At 48.0% G+C, this 25,367-nt stretch overlaps 2 long non-coding RNA genes and 1 other non-coding gene across 4 annotated transcripts; 1 reads left to right on the forward strand and 2 right to left on the reverse strand.

Moving 5' to 3' along the window:
• The first annotated feature begins 16,736 nt into the window (after positions 1-16,736).
• LOC139030408 (uncharacterized) lies at positions 16,737-20,002 on the forward strand. Of its 2 annotated transcripts, XR_011482784.1 has the most exons (3): positions 16,737-17,722; positions 17,871-18,000; positions 19,758-20,002. It is a non-coding gene; the product is annotated as an uncharacterized lncRNA (long non-coding RNA). The 2 variants fall into 2 exon arrangements; XR_011482783.1 differs by having other exon boundaries at positions 16,737-18,000.
• LOC110131914 (uncharacterized) lies at positions 19,991-21,099 on the reverse strand. Its single transcript, XR_002312307.2, has 2 exons — positions 20,702-21,099; positions 19,991-20,397 (listed from the first exon to the last, which is right to left on the reverse strand). It is a non-coding gene; the product is annotated as an uncharacterized lncRNA (long non-coding RNA).
• Positions 21,100-23,379: 2,280 nt separating this feature from the next.
• On the reverse strand, positions 23,380-23,514 carry LOC139030459 (small nucleolar RNA SNORA70). The gene has a single exon (XR_011482830.1). It is a non-coding gene; the product is annotated as a small nucleolar RNA SNORA70 (small nucleolar RNA).
• Positions 23,515-25,367: the final 1,853 nt, after the last annotated feature.

Genomic DNA, 25,367 nt, shown 5'->3' on the forward strand with positions numbered 1-25,367 from the left:
AGTCTCTCCACCTGTGATTTACCTGGAATTCTTTCTTCTCTTTGCCTGCTCTCCACTCAAGCTCATGCTGACTTACAGCAAATACCTGGGAAGAAAACCCAAGAGTGACAAAAGTGAAGCTCCAACCACTCAGTTTTGCTCTTTATTTGGGCCACTGCTAGTAAGGCTAGTGACAGGGACTGGCACCAAACAAGGGAAGCGGGCAAATTCTGGCGTCCACAGACTCACCTGCAAGGGGGCCCACGGCCTCTTCCTCTCCATCCATCACCCTCCCTGTCACGCCTCCTCCACACCTGCAACCCCATGTACTGATTCCTCTTCCATTCCTTTCTCCCAGCTCTTGGAACACAATACAGCTTACTTTTTCTCTAGTCTATTGAGTTTTGTCTTCACCATCCTTTTAGGATGTTAAGACCCACGAGAGCAGGGATGTTTGTCTGTTTTGTTCACGGATGCAATCCAAGAGGTTAAAACAGTGCCTGGCACAGAGTAGGTGCTTCCTAATTCTCTGTTGGATGAATGAACAACTTCTTTTCTTCCCATTGTAAAGCGGCTGATGGCTAACAGGCTTTCCAAACGGCCACCCGTAACTCAAGGAAGTGATGTGAACCCTTCAGTGGATGGCAGATCTTGAGCACGAGGGAATCAGGTTGAAAAGATTAGCATCCTTCTTTGCTCACAGTTTAGATTCCTGGGTCTCAAGATCGGGAGCCCATGTAACACAAACAGAGATCAAAGTCTTCCCCGTGCTCTGCAGTCCCGCCAAGCACTCCCCGGCCTGGACTTAATCAAGTGCAGCGACAGAATTCGCCAGGCCACAGAAAACAAGCTTCAACTTAAAAGTCTTTCTTTTTCAAAATGTGAGCGTACATTGACCCAAAACCAACCTCAAGGTGACTTCCATGGGTGTCCACATCCTGCTCCCCAGCTTCCACCCGAGAGCTTGTAAAATAAGTCAGACCTCCTTCCTCGAATGTGCCATCATGATGTTCCTCAGGCCTTTCCCTTGCCAGCAGACCATCTCCAGTCCTTCGGGTCGTGTGCTGTGTATCACCTTTGCCAAACTTCCTCCATCTTCGTCTCTGACCTCGGGAAAGGGTCCAGCTTGTGGAAACCACACCTCATTCCAGGGAGAGAGCCCGGCGGACGTGCCCAGGTCTGTGAATGCAGTCCCAAGGGACACCCCTTTCTAGTTTTGTCTGTAGCCTGTCTGTGGCTTCATGATAGACTTCACTCATTCTAAATGTGAAAGTAAACCATTTTCACAATAGCCCGTGCCTGAGCGCTAACGTGGAAAGGCTTCTTTTCTCAGTTTGGATGTCAGCGCGGTCTGGCTCTGGAGGAGGTAGGTAGACCTGACATTCACAGTGGAAGTAATGTGCAAGCCTGTCCGTGAAATGGGTGTGGATTCCGAGACTGTGAGCCAGGGGTAAGAGCTTGCGTGAAGAAGCTCAGGCTCTGACCCACGTGCCCCTTGTGAGGTCAGGGGCCTGGGTCCATTTCTTTATCTTTAGTTGAGTTAATACCACGTGATGATATAAATTAAGGACTTAATTTACAGGTCCTCCAAATTATTGAACCATGTCTCATTTAATAAATAATAGTTTCAGTGATTTCATTTGACTTAAACAAGTGCCTGAGATAGGCATGTTGTTATTCAAAATATCTAATAACCTGTACAGGTAACAGTAAACCAGAATGATATGGAGACAGACGATGATGGCCCTGGACATGGCAACCACACTCCAGGTAAATGTCCATCAGCCTTGAAAATAGGGAGTACTACAAATCTACAAACAGGGAAATACCCTCAGAGAGCTACTCATGTCAAATGAATTTCTATATTCTTGAAATATGAGGAGCTCTTGAGCTTTTGGGAGAGATGAAATTTCGTTCCCTGTCTTTGCATTGGATATTTGGGTTGGCACACCACAAAGAAAATTTTCCACTTCCGATGCACCCATCTTTTCATCTGTGAAAAGTTCAGTGTGAAGTCTGTGTTACAGCAGTCTTGAAGGAGTAGCATCACATTTTCTAAACATGCATGTGCCTCTTGATCTGCAGCGTTACGTGACGAAATCATTCTTGACCCTCCGTATTGTCACTGCTGACAGACACACCATTTCAGCTGAGTGGGACCTGGCTACTATGTAGACTGAACAGGAGAGGAATGAAGATGGTGGGGATGGAGGGAGGTGTTCCCGACACCACACTCATCTTACAGGGAGTGACCCAGAGGAGATGCTGAAGATGTACCGCGCACCCCTGAATGTTCTGAGGATGCATGGAGAGTCTGTAGCTTGGGTCACACACACGGGTGTTAAAGTCATCGGCTTCAGGGCATCTGTTACTGAGATGCACAGAATCCATAAGCTGCACCGTAATTCTAGTGATTCATGTTGAACCTACACCTACGCCTTTTTAAAATTTAAATGTACAAAATGTGCTGAGCCCCTAGGCATTTGTATTGAAATACATTTTCAGTCTCCTGACACGAATGCCCTCGCTATTACTAATGGAAACAGACTGTGGGGTTTCTGTGTAATTTCCATTCATATTGTATTAAAATGTTCAGGATGCATTTTCTGTCAAAGAGAGTATCATTTCATAAAATTATTCACTATTCCACCCTATGGAAATGTCAGATATTGCTAATGTAATCCTCAAAGAATTACCCAGAGTGTCTGTAGGCCAAAAGACGGATTTCCAATGCAGTAGCACAGGATGGCTTGTTCACTTTGTTCCTGGGGAAGCAGTGTGAGTTGTGAGTTTTCCCTCCATTTCTATGCGGGGTCACCCCGTGAGAGACTTCTTTTCCCTTTTTCTGCTTCTCTCAGTTACCCTATGGCACAGAAACTGAAAACATCATAAAAATACAGAAGATGTGTTATTTCCTTGGTTTTGTAACACTCTTCATGAGTGACTTTCACATAGAGAGCATCTGAACACACACATTTGAGTCTAGAAAGGTGGTCCTGATGAGCCTATCCAGGGCGGCGGTGGAGACGCAGGCGTAGAGAAAAGACTGTGGACACAGTGGGGGAAGGAGAGGGTGGGACGCATTGAGAGAGTAGCCCTGGCATATGCACCACCATGTGTAAAATTAGACAGCCAGTGGGAATTTGCTGTGTGATGCAGGGAGCTCAACCGGTGCTCTGTGACAACCTGGACCGGTCGACGGGCTGGGAGCTGGGAGGGAGTTCAAGAGGGAGGGGTCATACTCATACCTTTGGCTGACTCATCGTGATGTATGGCAGAAACCAACAGAATGAAAAAAAGAGAACCAGACATAAATATTATCAGTGTTTGAGATAAATAGAATACCAAAATGCTGAAGGACAGCTATTAACAGATTCACATGTAACGAACAGAATTAATCAAAGTCTCTTTCTTAGAGCAGAAACAGATAATGACCTAAGTGCTTCAATCAAAAAACTTTGCTCTAAGCTCTAAGTGGGATAGGGAACCATGGCAAAAATTAAAAACAAGCAGAAGTAGGAAGTGGTATGTGGTGTTGGGTTGGTAGGGGTGGGACTCGAGACTGTTGCCTTTTATTTTAAGATCCTTTTATACTGCTTGATTTAAAAAAAAACACAGACACAGATATTGCTTTCACAAAAAGTAAACTATTTTTTTTTAAATGCACATTCCTGGACCCTGCTATACAGTTCTAACTTAGGAAATCTAAAGAGTATCCCAGGTATGTGCACTTTGACAAATGCCCCAGTTTTTTTTGTGTTTTTTTTTTCTTCTTTGCATGTGTAAAAGGTCGTGCTTTGAGAACTATTGCTAAGTACATTGATACTGCTTTTGTTAATGTTGTTCAGTCGCTAACTCGTGTCTGATTCTTTGTGATCCCATTGATGGTAGCACACCAGTTTCCTCAGTCCATGGAATTTTCCAGGCAAGAATACTAGAGTGGGCTACCATTTCCTCCTCCAGGGAATCTTCCCGACCCAGGGATTGAACCTGCATCTCTTGCATATCCTGCATTCCCAGGCGGGTTCTTTACCAGTAAGCCACCAGGGAAGACTTTGACACCACTTACTTAACTCTATATTCAATGGAAATTTCCTTTCCATCTGTAAGGTACCACTGATCAATCAAGTCTGGGTTTTATTCCTCTTCTAACCCTTTCCTGTGCATCCATCCATCTGTCCACATTTTAAGCATTCAGTTCAATTCAGTCATTCAGTCGTGTCCAACTCCTTGTGACCCCATGGACTGCAGCACGCCAGCTTCCTTGTCCATCACCAACTCCCAGAGCTTGCTCAAACTCATGTCCATTGAGTCGGTGATGCCAACCAATGATCTCATCCTCTGTCATCCCCTTTTCCTCCTGCCCTCAATCTTTCCCAGCATCAGGGTCTTTTCCAATGAGTCAGTTCTTTGCATCAGGTGGCCAAAGTATTGGAGTTTCAGCTTCAGCATCAGTCCTTCCAATGAATATTCAGAACTGATTTCCTTTAGGATGGACTGGTTGAATCTCCTTGAAGTCCAAGGGACTCTCAAGAATCTTCTCCAGCACCACAGTTCAAAAGTATCTGTTCTTTGGCACTCAGCTTTCTTTATGGTCCACCTCTCACATCCATACATGACTACTGGAGAAACCATAGCTTTGACTATATGGACCTTTGTCAGCAAAGTAATGTCTCTGCTTTTTAACACTGTGTCTAAGTTGGTCATAACTTTTCTCCCAAGGAGCAAGCATCTTTTAATGTCACGGCGGCAGTCACCATCTGCAGTGATTTTGCAGCCTAAGAAAATAAAGTCAGCCACTGTTTCCACTGTTTGCCCATCTATTTGCCATGAAGTGATGGGACTGGGTGCCACGGTCTTAGTTTTTTGAATGTTGAGTTTTAAGCCAGCTTTTTCACTCTGTTCTTCTGCTTTCATCAAGAGACCCTTCAGTTCCTCTTCACTTTCTGCCATAAGGGTGTTATTCTGTGTATCTGAGGTTACTGATATTTCTCCAGGCAATCTTGATTCCAGCTTGTGCTTCCTCCAGCCCGGCATTTAGCATGATGTGCTCTGCATATTAGTTAAATAAGCAAGGTGACAATATACAGCCTTGATGTACTCCTTTCCCAAATTGGAACCAGTCCATCCAAACATTTAAACATTGGTGAAGGGTTAATATGAATCTTAAGATTTAGTATAAAGGAAAGACACAAGACTTGTCTTGAAGGGGCTCATGGACTTAAAAATAATTCATAGTTACCCATCTCATTTTGTCCTTTGATCTGTTACTAAACTGTAAATCATGCTCTGATTTAAACAAATAACAAAAAAGCAAAGCAAAACTGTCTTCAACTTTATTTTCATTATTTACTATTACTTTTGCCCAGGGTGTCATTAGTGATTACAGTTAAGGAGTTACATTGAATTGTAATGAATTTAAGGCCTTATGAAAAAAGTAGCCAAGTCTGCCCTCTCTCTCTCACACACACACACGCACACACATATGCACGCGCACACACACATGCACACAGAGGGGTAGCTGTAGACATATCCACTCCAGTGAAAATTACCAGCCCTCCTCATTTGACCATTTGGAATCAAATGGTTAGTGTTTTGAGGGATCCTAAGGACCCGATCCATCCTTTCACTGAGAAGGTCGAGAGGCTTGTGTAAACCACTTTCTCAGTCCAGTGACTACTCTGACAAACCACAGCTTCTCACCTCAGTCACCTTTGCTTTCTCATCGTGGGATAGATAATTTAGTTTGTGCAAGAAATTTGTGCAAAATAGTTTACATAGTGTATCAATTTTAATGTTAAATTCAAGTGGCTAATAGTTAAATTCTAATGCTTAATGTTATGTTATTTAAATTTAATGTTAATGGCTAATGTTAAATTCAAGTGTTAAACAGTGGCTGACTTTTTTTTTACATGTGAATTAACAAGACTATATCTTTTTTTTTTTTAAGACTATATCTTTTAATTAGAAAAGACAAAGCCTAAAATCTATTTTTAACAAGAATAATTAGCCTATCCATTAACACTTTGAAAAGCTTCTACATGAGGATTCATCTATGTCTAATAGAATTTTACTTCTATCATTTACGTAACGACCTTTGTCTTCAAAGTAAGGTCTCATATATTAAATAGCTATAAATGTATCTGAAGGCTTAAGACATATTCAGTTATACAGGTAATTTCTAAAGAGGCCTAAAATCTGCATTTCCCCCCAAATCAGGAATTTAAATGAAGTTGACCACAAGAGTAGACTTTAGTTGTAATTTTGGAAAAGATTTCTACTTTCTTAAAACACTGCTTTTTAGCAAGTTCTCCCAGCTCACAAAATGCAGCAGAAAATGTGTGGTCTGAATGCCTCTCCACTGGCTCCACTGTGGTATATATGTATTTTTTCCTTTGTTATTAATGCCGATTGAATTGTTATGAACTTTTTAAAAGAAGAAAAGATGGCCTGTTTTGAAAACTACAAGTAAAACTCATTATGTCTGTTAAAAACCTCAATGTCTAATCTACCAAGCTTTCCCAGTGCACCCATCCACTCATCTGTATTTTCAGCATTTTTAACAATTCATAATAACAAGACAAATGGTCATACACCATGACACATCCTGTCCTGATCTAGGTTCATGTCAGCATTGAGTTGCCATTTGAAAGCCAAAGGCTGATCTTATTTTTTTAACCATCAAGTGAAATCGCTACACGCAGTGGGCTGTGTGCAGCCTCACACAGCAAGGCGTTACATGGGTGGATCTTGTTCTGCAAACAAATTCTATGGTTTTAAAAATCCCCACACTCAATGGAAAGAAGAATTGGTCACACTTCAGCCTTTTCAGTAATGTCCACATACACAAATAGTCACATTCACAAGGGGCATCTTTAAGATAAACTCGTAGAAAGAGCCTCTGTGAGCACCCAGGAATGTGAAGGGGAGAATTATAATCAGCACAATCTCTCTTCTGTTGGGATGTTCATCTTCACTTTCTTTCCTAGTGATGGACACTGTGCCAGTCTCCATGGAGAGTGTCGTGGTATCTAGTCGAACATTCAGATTATGTCAGCTTAACCATCTAACCACACATAGCAAATGCTTTCTCTGCTTTTTTTTGGAAGAGAGACGGTGGAAAGAGTGAAAGTAGATCTCTAATACTCCACCCAGATGTCAGAGAGACACCAGCTTAGGTGTACAAACCACGTGTCAGATTTCCCCGGACTCTGGACAGCAAGGGTGTCCCACATGCCCACCTCCCCCTGCCCCCGCCTCCTTAGGACCCTCTAAGGAGTACCAAGTTCAGGTGAAGCTGGCCTCTACTGAGAGCAGCTGTGGGTACCTTGGATGGCATCTTCCAGAGACGAGTGCATTAGACGCCCAGGTGATGGGGCAACTGGACCAAACGCCTGACACTTTACCCACCCCTGCCCCGGGGCCCCCTAGTGACGCAGCCTCCCCGACCTTAAACCAGAAAGAGAAGCTTGTGGGGCAGACACTGCCTTCTGTTGTTTGTTTCCAACCAGGGCGCTCAAAGGGTGACTTGGGTTTGTTTGTTTCAGTAAATTGATTCATTTTATTCTTAATAATTGTTCAGGGAAAAAAAGTGGTCACTATCATGTGTATTTAACAAAATACATGCTAACTAATAATGCAATTCTGTTTTTATTTTTAAACAAAAATACATGCATATATGGTGTGTAGATGCGTGTGTGTGTGTGTGTGTGTGTGTGTGTGTGTGTGTTAGATTTCTGGGTAGCTACTTAACTTTCTTTTCCTGTGGTGGCAAGACACATAAATGTAAAAGGTGCCGTTTTGCCATTTTTAAATGTAAAGTCGGTGACATTATATTCACAAGGTCATGCAGCCGTCACCACTACTCTTTCCTAAACAGTTCCATCACTTCAAAGGGCAAATTTGAACTTCATAAATACATAGTCCTGGACTCAATCAAGCAGACAGAAGAGTAAGAAGCAAGCTGTAAGGGGTGATCAAGCCGATACATTTATTATGAACACAAAACTTTGGGGTTTTTGAACAAAGTGATGAAGCTTGCAGCTCAAAGCAAAACCCAGAATCGGACCTTGGGGTCCACGTTCATCTGGACCACTGGCTTCTGAATTTGCCCCTGTTCTCCGGAGAGCTTCCTGTTCATTTGGCCGCACTGTCTGGGAGACCTTTGCTCTTCCCCGCGTATGTAACTCCAGCGGCTCTTTACTTGCCCAGTGTTTGGTGTTTTGTTTTGCTCTGGAATGCCTTTTTATCCCAGAGAATATGATACATTGAATACAGAACAAGATTCAGTCCAGTGTTACAGCCACAATGATGCACCATCTCAGGTCTTACGGCTGTTTCTGCCTTTGGAGGGGAGCAGCAGGCTTCTGCTGGGTGAGTGAGGGCTTGCGGGTTTGGCGGAGCCAGGAGAAGGGAGGGGGGATGCCCTAGTCTGAGTTGGGGCCAGTTCCTCCGAGCCTGTCACTTTTGCCCACCTTGTAAGAGTCCACATTTGCAAGCCCCCTGACGTCCAGCCGTCACCCACTGGAAACAGAAGCTGGAGTGGGGGTCTCACTGTGGCCCCTGAATTCCCTGCTTCCACACACCGTCTGGTTGACCTGGGGCTGGTGGCATGGACGGATCTCTGAGAAGGACTCTGCCACCCTCCGTGGATCCGTATCTATGGTAACAGGAGGACATTACGGTGAATAACTGGGGGGGAAAGAAAGGTGTTCACATCTCCCTTTGTAAACTGTCAATGCATCAGGCTTCAAAACTGTATTTTTAATGATGACAAACTTTAACCGTATAAGCACTAGGGCATCTCTCTTTAGTACTTGTGTGGTCCCAGGGTGTGCAATGGGTGCCATTTGGTTTCAGTTACGCACTAGGGAAAATTGCTGTGAGTCAGAGGAAAGGGTATGTGTGCATGTGCGTGTGTGTCTGTGTGTGCATGTGCGTGCGTGTGCCTGTGTGCGTATCTGTGCTTGTGTGTGCACATGTATGTCTGTGCATGTGTGTGTCTGTGTCTCTCTGTGTGTGGGTGTGTGTCTGTGTGCATGTGTGTGTTTGTGCATGTGTCTGTGCATGTGTCTGTGTGCATGTGTGTGTCTGTGTACATGTGTGCACGTGTGTGTCTGTGTGGGTGTGTGCACGTGTATGTCCATGCACGTGTGTGCATGTGTGTCTGTGCATGTGTGTGCATGTGTGTGTTTGTGTGGGTGTGTGCGTGTGTCTCTGTGTGTGTGCACGTGTGTGTGCCCGCTGTGGGTGGGTGGAGGGCACTCTCATGGAGTTACTGCTGTCAGGGTTTGTATTTTACCGCACGGGGACACGTCTGGCCCAGCAGCTGGTGCTCAGGGCCAGCGTGCCTGAAGCTCGCCTATCGGGGCGTGGCCTGTGCTCCCTGCAGCAGCCGAGGTCCTTGCGTCCTGGCCGCTCCCAGCCTGGTTACCCCATTCCTTCCTCCCTCTAGGATGGGAGATCTCTCCGTGTCGGTGTGTTTGGACTGGGGTCTGAGACCATGGATTTACTTGGGTGGAGCAGAGAGGACGCTGGCAGAGAAGAGGAAGGAAGACGGAGGCATCGGGGGACCCCAGCCGTGCACCCCAGGCATGTGGAGAGACCCCCAGGGCTGCGCCCAGCCGATTCCCTCCCATCCTGGCTGCCTGAAGAGCTTTCCCAACTGGCGACCAAGAGACCCAATCCTTTGAATGAGGCAGGGTCTAAATACAGACATTTTCTTTCCTCCCGATAGAGGAGCGGGACTTTTGGCGTCAGGGTGAAAGGTGAGTTACACGGAGAGGAAGGGGCGCTGCCTGGTCCTGCCCAAATCTGCACAGACTCCTGTGTGCACAGCTCAGCTGATCCCAGGAGAGCCCCGGAACCCAGGGTCACCACAGAAGGAAGGTCAGCCAGGCTGGGGGATTCAGAGGCCCTCCCTTCTGCATGCAAAAGCAATTTTGAGGACTTCCATCCCATATCTGGGCTTCCCTGGTGGCTCAGAGGTTAAAGCGCCTGCCTGCAATGCGGGTAGACCTGGGTTCGATCCCTGGGTCGGGAAGATTCCCTGGAGAAGGAAATGGCAACCCACTCCAGTACTCTTGCCTGGAGAATCCCATGGACAGAGGAGCTTGGAGGGCTACAAGAGTCGGACACGACTGAGCGAATTCACTTCACTTCATTCCTACATCACCTCAACTCCTGTTTCTTTGCTTTTAATTTAGAAAAAAAAGATACAACAAGCAATTCACTGCCGCTGAGCTGGCTCACATTTTTCTGTGTAGGAGCAGAGAGAGCCTGCACATTTTTAGAATAAAGAAAAGGAATCACCTAAATTCTCAGTGACGGGTAAACACAATCTCGAAAAGAAGGGTGTGGAAAACCAGCAACCCACTCTGAAGGGGTCCAGGGACCCAAATTTTCCCTTGAATGTTTTCCCTTGATTTCCCTTAACTGTGAAGATAAGTAAAATAACCAAAGCAAACTGAAATCAATTTGATAATGCTTAAACTTTAGTTATATATTCTGGTTTCTCTTCTGTCTGCATTAAAATAGGGAAAATTCTATGCCTCTTAGAAATGAATTTGTCTGAGGTGATCGCTACCCTTGAATTGATACGAAACTCCTGAAAAACATACAAGATCGATTAGCCCTTCTGGGGTCTTTCTGGTTGGAAGACGAATAAACAAAAGCATTTTGTTTCATTGACTTTACATTTTGCTCAGAGTCCCTTTTCTCTGTTTTCTTGAGTACATTTTCTGCTGAGATTCTGCAAACAGGCATCAGGATGACTCAGAATCCACTGAAGTGTGTGAGCCTCACACGTTCTGAGATCTAATTACGTGTTGTGTGGTGTTTATAAAGGACACACGGTCTGTCCAGGCATCAGATACCCCCAGGCAGTGGTTGCTTTCTCTCTCGGTGTGTTCAGTGAGACATCAGGCTAGCCCCTGGGCGCGTCAGGATTATGAATGCAAGCACCTTTATATACTTGGTGTGTGTTGAACTCAGTCACTTCAGTCGTGTCTGACTCTTCATGACCCCAGGGATGGTAACCCGCAAGGCTCCTCTGTCCATGGGATTCTCCAGGCAAGAATACTGGAGTGGGTTGCCATGCCCTCCTCCAGGAGATTTTCCTGACCCAGGGATCGAACCTGAGGCTCCTGCAGCTCCTGCATTGCAGGTGGATTCTTTACCACTGAGCCACCAGGCAACCCCATGTACTTGGTGCAGGAATGTGGAACTAAGGTTGGAATTTGGTGATTCCAGCGAGCGTCTTAGTGCTCCAACAGTCCCCACACTAAGGGCTCAGGGCACGATGTAAAAGTGTAACGGGGGATGCCCGCTATCGCAGGTCCGAGACTTAGTCCAGGGATTGTGCTGGAGCTGGGTCCAGGGACGGGACCCAGAGATGTGCACACAGTTGGCCCTTGGCCGAACCCAAGATAGTGGCTGGTGGGAAGTGTTGAGCCTTGAACTGGAGAGCTCAGGCCTGAGGGTCTGTGACTGCCACCAGGAAGAACCCAGACTCCAGAGGTAGACTCAGCCAAGATGGAAAAGGCCACTCACCACACCCCTCAGGGTCGGACCAAGGATACCCTGGGCTCCCAACAGCCCTCCGTCCTGAAGACTGGATTGTTGTCAGCGGGTTCGGGACTAAACTTGTAAAGGAAGGTGACAGCCTCAAAGATCCAGGGGACCTGTGGAGTGAGGCAGAAGAAAGGGGTCCTCCTGACTGCTCTCGCCGCAGTAACAGAAACGCTAGGCTCTGGGATGAGTTGGGGAATTCCTCCCCCGCCTGCTGTTCTGAGTCTATGGACTATTTCTTGCTTCCCTGCGCTCAGTGCTTAGAGAACCCAAGGTGTGGCCACTAGGAGGATTAGAGACGTCCACGGACACACGACGTCTAAGGATGTCAGCGCTGGCCTTGGTAACAATCCCGCCGGTAATGAAAGGGACGACGGCAGTTGGTAGAGAGAAATCCCAAGTCAGTCAAGTGCCTGGCAAACAAAATGCACAATGTGAGCCCCTGTGGATGGAAGTGGGAGGCAGTCTCCAGGGGTTTCCAAAGTCTGAAAGGTGGAGAGAGGTCCAAGGGGTGGGAGGGATGACCACTGCCCCTCCACAGGCTGTCCCTTTCGGTGATCTGCCCACTGAAGCCAGTGTGGACACCGGGAACGAGCAATTGAGGTCTTTCTCATTCTACCTAACAACACTTATTGTCCAAGTGACCCATCTCATTCTGGAATTAGATAGCAGAGACAGCAGTACACCCTTGCGAGTGAACTGAAAACCATTAAATTGAACACTTCAAGATGAAGAATTTCATGGAATATGAATTGTATTTCACTAAAAGGTGAATCACCACAGGGCAGTTGAAAGTGATCTTAAAAATATTAAATGGTACACAGTTAAAAACAGAAGTCTTTTGAGAACTCCCTGGCAGTCCATCGATAGGACCTCAGTGCCACTGCAGGGAGCACAGGTTGGATCTCTGAGTCAGGGAACTAAGATGTAACAATAGATCTCTCCAGGTCACTATATTAAAAAAATTCCTAATTTTTTAATAGGCACATAGCATCCTGCTGTAGTATTCTTTATGCAAGCAGCCCACTATCAGTGGGCATTTCAGTGCTTCTAGAATTTTGCCTTGTACCTGCATCTCTATGCACCTATGAAAGTTGCAAGTGCACATGGATGAAAGTAGAAGTGATGGACAAGGGACAGGTGCACTTAAATCTTAATGACTGTGCCACACTGCTTTCCAAAAGCTGTTTCCACCGGCCCGCAGTCAAGTGGTCCTTGAAGCTTCTCTGGAGGGCAAAGAGACCCACCTAGAAAGCGTGAGGGATGAAGGGCTTGGGAGGGAAACCAGCAGCTCCAGTGGCTTAAACTAGGGCGGCGCTATTTTTATTTGTACATAAACTGCGATTCTGATATAAGCATTTTTAAAAATATTTATTGAAATTATAGCTGATTTACAATTTGTGTTGGCTTTAATTTTTATTGAAATATAGTTGTGATATATGGGGGTTTTGATAAAAGGGTTTCACTTAAAAAAGAAGAGATAAAGAAAGGTTTGAAAACTATGAAGTAGGTAGCCCTACAGAGTCACGTTCCTTCTGGGTTCCAGAGTTACTTCACCTGCAGGGGCCCCTAGGCCTCCACGCCCTTGGTGATCCTGCCCCACTGACTAACCAATAGTACGATGCAGACACTGTGCTGGGAGATGTCCCCAGGTGTGTCTGAAGACACTGCGGCTTCTGCCTTCACCCCTCTGATCACTCATTCTGGAAGGAGGTGTCAGTCTTGTGGATGGATGCAAAACCCTGTGAAGGCCTCCTGCCAGGAGGGACCAGCTTGCCCGCCATATGAGCCAGCGACCTGGATGTGGCCTCCAGATGATTGCAGTCCCAATCAACACCTGATGCAATATCTGGAGCAGCTCTGAACCAGAACCACTGGCTTAGCTGGGCCTGAATTCTGATCCATAGAAACCATGTGAGATAATAAATGTTTGCATGAAAGTGTGAGTTGCTCAGTCATGTCCGACTCTTTTGCGACTCCATGGACTGTAGCCTGCCAGGCTCCTCTGTCCATGGGATTCTCCAGGCAAGAATACTGGAGTGGGTAGCCATTCCCTTCACCAGGGGATCCTCCCCAACCAGGGATCCAAACCAGGTCTCCCACATTGCAGGCAGATTCTTTACCATTTGAGCCACTGGGGAAGCCCAATAAATGTTTATTGTTGCTCAAAGCCTCTGAGTTTGGGGACATGTTGTTACACAGCAGTAGATAACTAATGCACCTGGGATTCTGAGCTTTGGTGTCTCAGGGTCTACACTTCTGGTTTGATAGCTGGATTTAAATCTTACCTCTGCTCCTTCCTCTTGGAAACTCTTGGTATGTCCTGCTAATTCAGGACACACTATCCCTTCCACAAGGAGGCTGCATTTAGATGAGTGTCCTGAAGATGACGAGTATCCATCCTGGTTAAGGACAGACACAGTGACTTGGCCACTGAACACTAAATCCAAATTAAAACTAAACATAGATTCAGTCACTGTGATCTTTGAGACAAGCAATTTTTTGTTTGTTTGTTTTGGCTGTGCCCTGTGGTTAGAGGGATCTTAGTTCACCAGGGATTGAACTCGGGCCTTCAGTAGTGAAAATGCAGAGTTCTAACCATGGGACTGCCAGGGAATTCCCCAAGACACCAATTTTTGTACAAGGACAGAAGGACTCAGTTAGAAGCCAGATTCGATGGGTTTAAGTCAGCAGGGCTGAAGCAGGTAGAAGACTGTTCCCTTTAGGATATTGGGAAGAAAAAGGAAGGTTCTTCTTTGTTCAAGGCTTGGAGGTGGTGCTCACTTTGTAAGAGGAAGAGGAACGAGGGCCTGGGATGAAATGAAAACTGTGATCTCTGGCAGATAACTGTTGGAGACAGGGGTGAAAAAGAGCAGGAAGTCCAAGCCAGGCTTTAATCATTTCCTGGAACCAACAGGCAGAAAACCCTGCCTCCTTCACCTGGGACTGGAGATTCCAGAAACCTGAAAATATGGGGGTTCAGGAGCCCCCCACCCCCAGTCACGTGGCTCTGAAACTTCAGCTGAGGATGAACTAGAGAAACGGCGACGCCTCCAAGACGGCAGTGAGTCTGGTGCTGAGGTGCACGTGGAGCTTAGTCCACACGTGGGGATGGAACGAACGCTCCAGGGGGGGTCCCTTCAAGGTGGCAACAGCCAAAGTTAAGAATGGAGGAAGGTCAAGGCTGGGGCTTTACGGTAACGGCGAGAATCTCATGGGAATCCAGGAGGTAAACCCAGTCTTGCAGGGCTTTGCGGCAGTGCTGCAATGCTTGCACCTGGACAAAGGTGTCCTCAAGCAACAAGATACAAAGGGGCTAAAAATAACTGTGTGTGTATGGCTGGGGCAAGTTACAGACAATAAGATACAGGTTAAGATAGGAAAAACCCAACTGCCACTTCTGAAGACCCAGGAGCAAAAGCAGGGTCCTGCCTGTGCCCCCTGCACTCCACACCAGCAAAGGGTGTGCAGACCATCTAAACCACCCCTCCAGCCAGCCCCCTGGACACACCCCTGTCCGCATCCCATATAAGGAACCAGCTCGACCCCCCTCGGGAGCTAGCAAGGGGACTGTTAGCTATTCTCCCTCCCTCTGGCTGCAGCAGTGGCCCCCATAAAGCCTTGCCTGAATTTCTTGACTGGCCTCTAATCAATTTCTATTGATTAAAGAGGACAAGAGCCCTGATGGGGATGACGAGTGGGGGCAGGAGCAGGCTGAGGCCTGGGGATGACTTAGCAAAAGGGGGCTGAGAGGGAAACACCAGGTCTGGCGCCCAAGGACCTCTGCAGTGGGAGCACAGGGCCCGGAGCTGGGGGAGGACCGGGGCCCAGGGGCTGGGCCCACCAGTGACTTCCCTTAATCAAGAGCCAACGCCTTTTGTTCCCATCTGGAAGGTCCTCCAGCCCCCGGGAGGCCCCGGCTTGTTCACGACAGTGGCGTCTTTGTGCTTCTCTCTTAAATAAAACTTTTATCTTAAAAAAGAAAATGTGTCCAATGCAGTCTGTTATAATCACAGTATTCAGATCTTCCCCACTCTGGTGGGGAGGGCGAGGGGGCCGTGGGTTCACTGGGGCACAGGAGAAAAGTTCGTTCCCAATGCTGTTTCCCCTTCTGAATTTCTGTTCTAATGTATTGAAGATACACAGGAAATTTAATCTCAAAACTTGGCTTTGATTTTTTTTTTTCCCCAGCTAACCCCTTCAGTGTTGGGAAAGACCTGGCCATGGAGCCAGGGAAACTAAAGTTTTGGATTGGGTTCCCAAGGGTTTGGGGCAGCGGGACAGAGGGCGCAGAAATCCCGAGCCCCCAGGTGCGGCCCGCGTGGGTGAAGATGCTTCCGTGTGTCCCCCACTCGCTGGGGAGGAGCCTGCGCGCCGGCTGGGAGGAGCCTGACTCACAGGCTCTTTGTGTTCCCGCAGGGCCCCGCGCAGACTCTCCCGAGGCCCCGGGCTCCGTGGCAGGTCCCGTCAGGCCGCCTTGACCCGACTTGCACTAGAGCCTGGCAGCAGCCCGAGCCTCGCAGGTCCAGGCTGGGATGGCCGTGCATACGGTGTGCGCGCGGCTCCGCGCTCACCTGGTGCGGAGCGGGAAGCCGGCCCCGAGGGCCACGTGACGCCGTGCCAAAGTGACTCTGCTCGGTGGCGGGGGCGGGGGGCTGGAAGGGGTGCGCCGGTTGGTGCCAGAAATAAAGGCGGCGTCTCCTCTAAGGACGAGGCCGCCCGCGCCGCGTGTGCAAACGCAAAAGCCTGCAAGGTCCCGGGCGCGGAAGGCAGGCTGCTCGGCGCGACCCAGGAATGAGGTCACCGCGGGGAGTGGCCGGGGGGCGGGAGGCGCGGGCGGGAGGACCTGCCCCCCGGGACCCTGCACGCCTCGGCGGCCTTGCCCATGCGGGCCTGGGGTCCCCACCTCGCAGCGCCCCGGGCGGCCGCGCTGCGACGCGGAGAAGCCCGTCGGTGACCCGGGGACAGATGCCCGCGACCGTGCGGCCCGTGGGAACCATCTTGAGAAAGATACCAGCTCACCCCCCGCCCGTCCCCTCCCGGGGGGCCGGGCTGCCCTGGGTCAGCCCCCGGGCCGCGGGCGGGCTTGGGCGGAGGGCGCGGAGGGGAGGCCCCCCCCCCCCACCCCGGCCCCGGCCCGGGGCGCCGCCCCCACTTCCCGGCTCCCGGCCGCGCGCCTTTGTCTCGGCAGGGCCCGCGGCGTCCCCTGCTGGCTGGTCTGGGCCGCGCCTCCTTGACCTGCTCCGGATCCTGCTCCGGTTTCTTGGGAGGACGCGGCCACGCGGGTGGAGGTGGTTCCGCCTGCATCCGGATGCTACAAGCGAGTGCCCGCAGCCCCGCAGCGCCCGCAGGCCTCGCTGACCGACCGCAGGGCGCACAGACGGGGCGGGGTGGGTGGGCCGGGAGAACCCTGCTTAAACCCCCGCGCCTTTTCTTCAGGACAGAGGCCTGTGCTTGGGCCCACAAAGACCTTCTATAAAACGGACTCGTAACCTTTGCAAGATGGGATCCAAGCTGTGCAGTCTTGGCCACTTGAAGGCCTTTTAAGTCACTATACCAAAGAGCTTTAGCCTGGATTAAATGCAAAATGCCACTGCCTCACTTTTAAAAGCAAGCACAAGGGCTAAGAGCAACTCCAGACTGTAAGCCGTGTGAAATAGGCACTCCGAGAGCCCTCCCTCTCCCCCCCCCCCACGCCCCCATTTTATGCAAACGCTGTTTGCCGGAGCTTCTGGAACCCCAAATCCCGGGAACTCGCTTGTTCTGGGCTGCCACGGGGAAGGCTGGGCTCACAGAACGGGTTTTTAATCTCTGAAGGATTAGTCAGTGCGTGTCGTGGAAAAGCCGACTCCCTCCCAGCTCAGGGCGGCCCGAAGGGGTGGGCCGGGGCCTAGACCGCGGGTCCCCAGGCGGCGGCCCCTCCTCTCTGCAGCCCCTGCCCGCAGCCCGCGCACCGTGGGTGACCCAGCAGGAAACAGGGTTCTGCCGGAGAGCTGGACTGCCATGCACCTGGCTTTCTAGAAGCAACAAATGAAAAGTCTCTTACAGGAAAAAAGGAAAAAAAGAAAGGTTAAGTCGTGAGGGAGAGGCAGAGAGCAGAATCCGCTTTTCCTGGAGACTTATAAAACTCGAACTGGAGAGGCTCCAGCCCTTCCGGGACTTGCTGCAGTAGCTAGTAAGTAGAGATTTCCACACGGAAGAAAACATCCTTCCAAACGTAGCTCGTCCACCTGGGAGAGAGGCATCGCAAAGTCTCCAGCTTTAGTGGCAAAGGGCATTATGATTTTTTGTTCCAGTTTGAAAACGGTGTGCCTTTCCATTAGGACTCGTGGATGTAAACACCGATTCCCACATGAATTGAATCAGTCCACACCCCCCACCCCGCATGCTTCAGGGAACAATGGAGGGAGCTTGCTGACAAATTATGCCTGCAGTTAATGCTCTGATTATCTGGTGAGTTAAACATAGTGGTATTAAAAGCCTGGACCTGACTCATATTTAATCTGCACTTGTGCTTTCTCCTTTTGTTTCTTCCCCAAAGATTAAAAGAAAAAAAGAATTCTGACTTGGGTCACTTGTGCCCTAAGTCTGAAACTAGCGCATGACCAGGTGGAACATGGAATGGGTGGGTGGCAGAAGCTTGTCACTGGGTATCATCGTTGGTGATTTTTTTCCCCTTTAATAAAACTATTCTGAGGAGTGACTATGAGTTAGTTGGGGCTTCCTCCTGCCCTTGCCCAGGCCGGAAAAGCCCCCAGGCAGCTGGGCAGCTCAGGGAACTTTCCTGCTCTCAGCCAGGCTTCCGTTCACTGGAATGAAAGGGAATTATGCCAGGCGTGGACGAGTCATGTTTAATTCAAGTGAAATTCATTCACTCATTTGTTCTATAAATATTTATCGAGGGCCTGTTTTGCGGCCCCTCCTGAGAAGCCAGGGCTCCTTGGGCCGGTGGCGACCCCCACGTGGCTGCCCTGGGTGCTCAGCCTGGCTCCAGGGTGTTTCTATACAAACCTGCTCCCAGAATTCTAGGGTGCTGTGTTGGTTTTGGTTTTGGTTTTGAAAATCAGATTCTGCTTGTTTAATATAAATTCTAACACTCAACCTAATCTATCTAAAATATGTTGGTGGCATTTAACAATAATGATCAATACAGCATATTGGTTGGATGGAAGGACTAGAAGATGTTAGTGGCGTCTTTCCTTTTGGGGGGCCTACATTTTCCAAGTAACCCCCGTCCCCTGCTCATTAGTAAGCAAGGTTCCCTCCCCTCCCCCCTCTGTGCCCTCATTCCTATAATGTAAACAGCTGCTAATAGCTCCTATTTCTCTTTGTTCAAACAAACAATAGCCTTTATAACTAAGAAGAAAATTAGTATTAGGTGGAAGCCTCATTTTCGGGTTCTTAAAGGGCTCCCCTTTTTTCCCCAGAAGAATGAAATCCAGCAGTTAGAAGAAAAATTCACATTTAAAGTTTGGAAAGTGACAAGAAAAATGTGCATCCTTAATGACACATAGACACACTTATGATTGCATTTTAAATATTTTTCTTTTCTTTTCTTTAGTTTCCTAACTGAAAAGTTGTAACTTGGGGAACGAGGGTGGTCAAAGGTCTGGGGAGTCGCGGCCCCCTCCCAGATTTGGGGCAGTCTTGCCCTCTTTGTTCAAGCCCAGGGAAAGGCCCAATATCTAGGGGGCTATATTTCTTTGCCAATTTAGGGGATTACACTTATTAATGTCTAAGGAGTGCTTGGAAATGAAAGATGAGCTAAAATATGCCCGAATCCCTTGATTCCTTTCCAACATAAAAGAAATCTCTTCCTGCTTGACCTCAGGGCTTAAAAACAGCACAGTGTGATTTGAAATTTAAGTCCCTGGGAGGTGTAGGAGGACTTTGTAAACATTTTATGTTTTTCTATGAAATAGATTCAGCGGGGGGCTAAGTTTCCAGAGTAATCCACGTAGTACATGTTGGTGGGGAAAACCTTAACTTGTGTGTTGTTGCATTTTTATATACATTTTACTCTTTGTGTTTTTAACTATTATTATTCTGGAAGGCCTTGGAACAAGACCAACAGGCTGATCCTTTGTGAACCAGTGCTTTCAGAGTCGAAAAATCTTTACACTTTATTATCACTTGTTATCTTTGATATAACTTTTCTTCAGGTTTGTGGTGGAATGTGCTGTCCTCATTTTGTATTCTAATACCCATAGAAGGAGCTCCCTGCATGGCTCAGTGGTAAAAAAAATCTGCCTGGAGTGCAGGAGACCCAGGAGACTTGGGTTCATTCCCTGGGTCAGGAAGATGCCCTGGAGAAGGAAATGGCAACCTGCTGCAGTATTCTTGCCTGGAGATTCCCATGGACAGAGGAGTCTGATGGGTTACAATCCATCAGGTTGCAAGAGTCGGACAGGACTTAGCAACTAAACAATAACAACAATAAAGCCACAGAGAATAATTACACTTTCATTTTAGTTGATTCGAAGACGGGAAGGCGTCATTGAGTTCAATATTTAAGGAGATAAGAGAAAAAGTGTTCAAGAGTCTCAGGATTGCTCCTGAATCCACATTTGGTGATAAATATTAGTAGGTAAAGGCAGTGTGCTGGGCCCTAGCTGGTTGGGCCTCCTTTCTTCCTGTCCAAGCTGAACCACAAGTCCCCTGAGGTTGCAGCCACCGGTTCTAGTGAATGAGCAGAGAATCACCAGGGATGGTATTTAAAAATTAGGGTCCTCTGTGCTCCATCCTGAACGATTGTCTTCAGTAGGTCTGGGTCGGGGTCTTGGATACTGTACTTCTGGCAAACGGGGCTGATTCTGATGCAGAAAATGTTCAAGACACTTGCCGTGAGAACTAATGGAAGAATTGAATTAGGTTACTTTACAAATAAGAAATGAAAGTGATTTAGACTCTGTGTGTCTTGAAAAGCTGGAATTACACCTACTTGAGTGTCATGAACTTTGATTTGGGAAATGTCTTCACAATTCATTCAGGAATTCAGCAGTCTTTGGAAGCTGCGCTGTTTGCCTGACCGTGCCAAGCCAGAGAAGTCGGGAACGAGCTTCAGCCCCTCCTCCTCACCCTCCCCCCCTTTTAACTGTCGACTTAAATACACCCATGAGACTACGTCCACAGAGCTGGAGACGCATCTACTCACGGGAGAGTTCTGCACACTCCAACCAGCACGTGATTTATCCTCCTTTCCACACTCCGCACACAAATGGTTCTTTCTGGTTTGTAGCCAAAGCTGTTAACTGTGGCTCAGCCTTCACCTCCCGGTGACAGAAAGCCTTTACCAAACCCGTGGTCCTGTCCTGAATGCCAGTCTTCTGATACTAGATGGTGCTACTTGTTTAGAGCCTCCTGTGAGTTAGACTTTCACACATGTGGAGTGACTGTGTCATTTATTGTTCAAACGGAGACACTTTAGAGAGTAAACGGGACAATGTTAAAGGGATGTCAGGGCAGCAGGGACCATCTGGGGCAAACCAGGATGTACTGTCCCCTGAGTTAGACATCACAACTGCCAGGGCAGTGAGGATTGTGAGGTCACAAAGCCAGGGAGGGGCCAAGATCCTTAGTCCAGATCTGGGAGACTCTGAACTGGGTTGAATAGTGTCCCCACAAATTCCTGTCCATCCAGAACTTCAAAATGTAATCTAACTCGGAAATAAGGTCTTTGAAGATGTCACTAGGTAAGACCAGGTCATCCTGGTTTAGCGTGGACCCTGTTTACAGTGACCAGTAGCCTTATAGGAAGGTCCAATGCTTTGGCCACCTGTTGCGAAGAGCTGACTCACTAAAGAGACCCTGATGCTGGGAAAGAGTGAAGGCAGGAGGAGAAGGGGACGGCAGAGGATGAGATGGTTGGACAGCATCACTGACTTGATGGACATGAGTTTGAGCAAACTCTGGGAGATAGTGGAGGACAGAGGAGCCTGGTGTGCTGCAATCCATGGGGTTGCAAAGAGTCGGACACGTCTTAGCAACTAGCAACAATGAACAACAACATCCTATGAGAAGAGAGCAGGGGACCTGGAGGCCAAGGAGGGGCCCGTGTGATGGTGGGGGCTCAGCTGGGGCCGTGAGTCCACAAGCCAAGGGGCTCCAAGGATCTGCCCAGCACAGGTTCTCCCTCAGCAAGGCGGAACTGGCTCTGCCGACACCTGCATCCTGGACTCCTGGCCTCCAGGCCTGTGAGAGCATACATCTTGGTGCTTTGAAGCCGCCAGCATGGTATCTCCCAGGCTGTGAACCAGCTCCAGGAAACTGGTCCAGACCCTAAAGGCCAGTGACCAGGTCCACCACCATCTGACACAACAGTGCCCAGGACTTCCTGGAAACCTGAGTTTACGCCCGATTATTCACTTACTTTTTATGTGAACTTTAGTAAATGACTTACTCTTGAAGACTCACTTTTCCCGTTTGTACCATGGGAATGAGGATAATTGTACCTGCCTCATAGGCTATAGTATTGTTATTCTCTTCTTCCTTCGACACATTTATTTTATGTGGGGCTTTCCCAGAAATAAAAGACCCGGTCTCTTATGGAAAACTGCGCCTTACAAAGAACCACAGGTTAAAGTGTTGAACAAAGCATGATCTTTGCTTTTAGGGAGCTTTCAGACAAGGAAACAACTATCCCAATTTGGGTGTGGGCTTCCCCGGTGGCTCAATGGGTAAAAAATCCTCCTGCCAACGTAGGAGACACGGGAGACTCGGGTTTCATTCCTGGGTTGGGAAGATCCCCTGGAGGAGGGCATGGCAACCCACTCCAGTATTCTTGCCTGGAGAATCCCATGGACAGAGGAGCCTGGAGGGCTGTAGTCTATGGAGTCTTAGTGAAAACCCATCACCTGATGCAGAGTCTTAGTTCCTGGTACCGAAGTTGAAAGGAAAAGCGACCTTGTTCTCCTCCCAGATGGAGAGATCGGGCCTGACCCCTGGCAGGACCTGCTGGATGCTCCCACGCGGGATCCCATTGACTCATTGACGGGAAGTGGTGCTTAGAATCTGTTCACAGTCGCTGTATTGTTGTTCGCTGTACTGTTGGCCAGACTTTTCAGGCAAAGAGAGAGCCTGCTGCTTCCTGTGCCTTGACCTTCCAGGATTCTGGATTCCTGGCAGCTTCTGAGTCCTCAGGCAGGCCCGTGGCCCTCCCTGTATTCGATCCCCCACTAGTGAACTTCTTGTACTTTAGATCGCTGGAAAGAATCAGACCACCTTTCTTTGCACTGGAGGCTGAGGGGGCCGCAGGAGAAAAAGCAACAGGAGAAGGAGGTCTGATCATGAGAGAAGGCTGCCCAGCAAATGTAGGCTTGCTTCCTGGAAGTGACCTGGCTACTCTGCTTCTTAGGATATAGCCAGAACAAGTGTGTTGTTGCAAAGACGGGGCTTGAGATGTTTCCCAGCCTCCTCCTCTTTTTCAACAGGAAAGTAGGATTTATTGCTGGGCTTGAGTAAGGAGGGGACAGCGACCAGGCTTTCTCTAGTGCAGGCCCCATTTGTCCAGAAGGCCACAATTAGGGACCTACTTGATTCCACAGCCATCCGGGATGGCTTCTCTGCCACCATGTTTTCACATTCATCTGCATGAAACTTGGTAGATCCCCACTTGGAGAAGTGGATCTTCTGGCGGCCAGGGAACTTGAACTTGGCCCCACAGAGAGCCCCAATCACATGCTGCTGCTTCTGCAGCTTGGTGTGGATGGACATTATGACTTGGCCAATGTGGACCCTGGCCACTGTGCCCCCGGGCTTTCCAAAGGCACCACACACACCTGTCTGGAGCCTAGACTGGGGCCAGCATGCCAGTCATGAAGGTCCACTGGAAAGAGTTGTCTCCGAGTTCCCTTAGGGCAATCTGTACAGGTAACAAGCTGCACACACTACCAAGAAGGCGGCTGTTTGCAGCGATTATACACTGGGTCCCCATGGGGAGAAGAGCACAGTCAACTTAATTGGCTGCCAACAGCCTTCTTCTTTTTAAAGATTCAGGGTCACCATAACCCCTACCATCTTGGTTTCTTCTTTACTGTCTACTGCTGCCCCAGGCACCCACTGACAGCCTCTCACAGGCAAAAGCCACAAGGTGTTCATAGGAGGATTAGCACCTAATGGATGCCTGCCCCCAAAATGCTGGAAGAACTGAAAGATCATGGTATTGAAAGGGGCACCTTTGGAGAAAAAGCCAAGCAAGCACCTGCCATTGCTTATGGGGCTACAATTAGATCACATAAGATTCTGCACATAAACCTTTGTATCTGTTGATGAATCTAGTTGGGAATTCTGCCTGCTCACCATGGTATTAAAATATACCATCCTACAAACAGAGATGGTTCTTCCATAGCAGGTGGCTGAGATTGTAGATTATAAATTTAACACGTAAACCCAGATCGATCGCCTCCCAAGTCAGTGCTCTTTGTGTTAGAACCATTGCCAGACTCCTCCTGGTTCTCCCTCTCATAGTGACGTATCAGAGGGGAGAGCAGAGGTGGGGGATGGGGTGGGCTAGCCCGTTATTTGGAGACTGAGTCCCAGGGTACACTCAGTGTTTTAAGACCTTAAATAAGTTTCTTTATGTACCTCTGCCTCTTAAAGAGATGGGACTATCAGACCACCTTACCTGCCTCCTGAGAAATCTGTATGCAGGTCAAGAAGCAACAGTGAGAACCGGACATGGAACAATAGACTGGTTCCAAATTGGGAAAGGAGTACATCAAGGCTGTATATTGTCACCTTGCTTATTTAACTTACATGCAGAGTACATCATGTGAAATGCCAGACTGGATGAAGTGCAAGCTGGAATCAAGATTTCCCAGGAGACATATCAATAATCCCAGATACACAGATGACACCACCTTTATGGCAGAAAGCGAGAAGGAACAAAAGAGCCTCTTAATGAAAGTGAAAGAGGAGAGTGAAAGAGCTGGCTTAAAACTCAACATTCAAAAAACTAAGATCATGGCATACAGTCCCATCACTTCATGACAAATAGATGGGGAAACAATGAAAACAGTGACAGACTTTATTTTCTTGGGCTCCAAAATCACTGTAGATGGTGACTGCAGCCATGACATTAAAAGATGCTTGCTCCTTGGAAGAAAAGCTATCACCAACCTAGACAGCATATTAAAAGCAGAGACATTACTTTGCTGAAAAAGCTCCATCTAGTCAAAGCTAAGGTTTTTCCAGTAGTGGTGTATGAATGTGAGAGTTAGACCATAAAAAAGCTGAGCACCGAAGAATTGATGCTTTTGAACTGTGGTGTTGGAGAAGACCCTTGAGAGTCCCTTGGACTTAAAGGAGATCAAACCAGTCCATCCTAAAGGAGATCAGTCCTGAATATTCATTGGAAGGACGGATGCTGAAGCTGAAACTCCAATATTTTGGCCACCTGATTCAAAGAACTGACTCATTGGAAGAGACCCTGATGCTGGGAAAGACTGAAGGCAGGAGGAGAAGGGGATGAAAGAGGATGAGATGGTTGGATGGCATCACCAACTCGATGGACATGAGTTTGAGCAAGCTCCCAGAGATGGTGAAGGACAGGGAAGCCTGGCGTGCTGCAGTCCATGGGGTCACAAAGAGTCAGACGTGACTGAGCAACTGAACTGAACTGAACTGAACCGCTTCAGTTCCACATCAGACAGGAAGGGAAATTGTACAGTAACTCTCTAATATGATCTTGTTGTATTCCAGAAAAATCATATAAAGGAAGAAAGTCAGTAAAGATCCTCTATTTTGTATGATTTTGCCAATATCTTCTGTGGAAAAATTTATAAATCATTATCATTCTGGTTCACGGTCGTGTTTTTTTTTTT

Source organism: Odocoileus virginianus, chromosome 22 (genome assembly GCF_023699985.2).
Source record: "Odocoileus virginianus isolate 20LAN1187 ecotype Illinois chromosome 22, Ovbor_1.2, whole genome shotgun sequence".
NCBI classification, from domain to species: domain Eukaryota; kingdom Metazoa; phylum Chordata; class Mammalia; order Artiodactyla; family Cervidae; genus Odocoileus; species Odocoileus virginianus.